Source organism: Mchenga conophoros, linkage group LG13 (assembly GCF_057382185.1).
Source record: "Mchenga conophoros isolate Kocher_MC1m ecotype Shallow Benthic linkage group LG13, M_conophoros_male_GT1.1, whole genome shotgun sequence".
In the NCBI taxonomy this organism is placed as follows: domain Eukaryota; kingdom Metazoa; phylum Chordata; class Actinopteri; order Cichliformes; family Cichlidae; genus Mchenga; species Mchenga conophoros.
The window spans coordinates 2706668-2707626 of NC_140538.1; positions in this window are offsets into that span (position 1 = coordinate 2706668).

Sequence of the window (959 nt, forward strand, 5' to 3'; positions counted from 1 at the left end):
CATCGATTGTTTGTACTGTTTACACCTGAGCACAGAGTTCCTGTTACTTCTGAACAGTTTTTCCAGTCACACAGACCTGCTACTCACCACCACACGGTGAACATCGTGTTACGCAGAGCATCTTTGAGGGAAGCTTTATTTCTGTTTGTATTTTTGCTTTTTTTCAGCTCTTCCCTCATTTCCTCAAGAGCGTTTGCGGTTTCCCACGCCGCCATGTTAAATAAAACTGTGTCCCAGTGAGTCACCTGGTAGACGGGCTGCACCATCTCACTACAGCCTGAGCCTATTTTTAACTTCAGCACAACACACGAGCGTTTGTGGACAAGAACAGGACCGCTGTTTCCTCGTATTTGGGAAGGTTTTAACATTTTAGTGTAAAGCAGAAATACAGTTTTTGAAAAACGCGGTCAGCAGATAAAGATGCATGAATCCATTTTTTAAATGACAGAAATCCTGATGTGGACATGAGCCTGTTGATTTTGCATTAATCTTTAACACTTTTATGGCTTTTTTGCGAAGATGCCACATGCTGATTACAGGAAACGTTACAGGATGGTTGATTTGACTCAGATGAAATGTGTGTGTGTGTGTGTATGTGTGTGTGTGTGTGTTTGTTTGGGTGGGGGATGTGTTTCCAACCCTACTAACGAAATTGACCTTAATCAAAGGACACAGGAGCAGCGGGCCGCTATAATACACACAAACCTGGAGGGTGGGAGGGCATCAGCACACACACACACACACACACACACACACACACACACACACACACACACACACACACACACACACACACACACACAGAAATAGACACACACACAGCCAGCGGCAGTGTTTTGAGAGAAAAAGCAAAAGAACATTTGTCTGGTCAGTTGGTGTCTGACTCCTCTGAGTCCAAACAGCACACAGGACGCCTGGTGTGTCTTTGTGTGTCTCTGTGTGTGTCTGTGCGCGTGTCT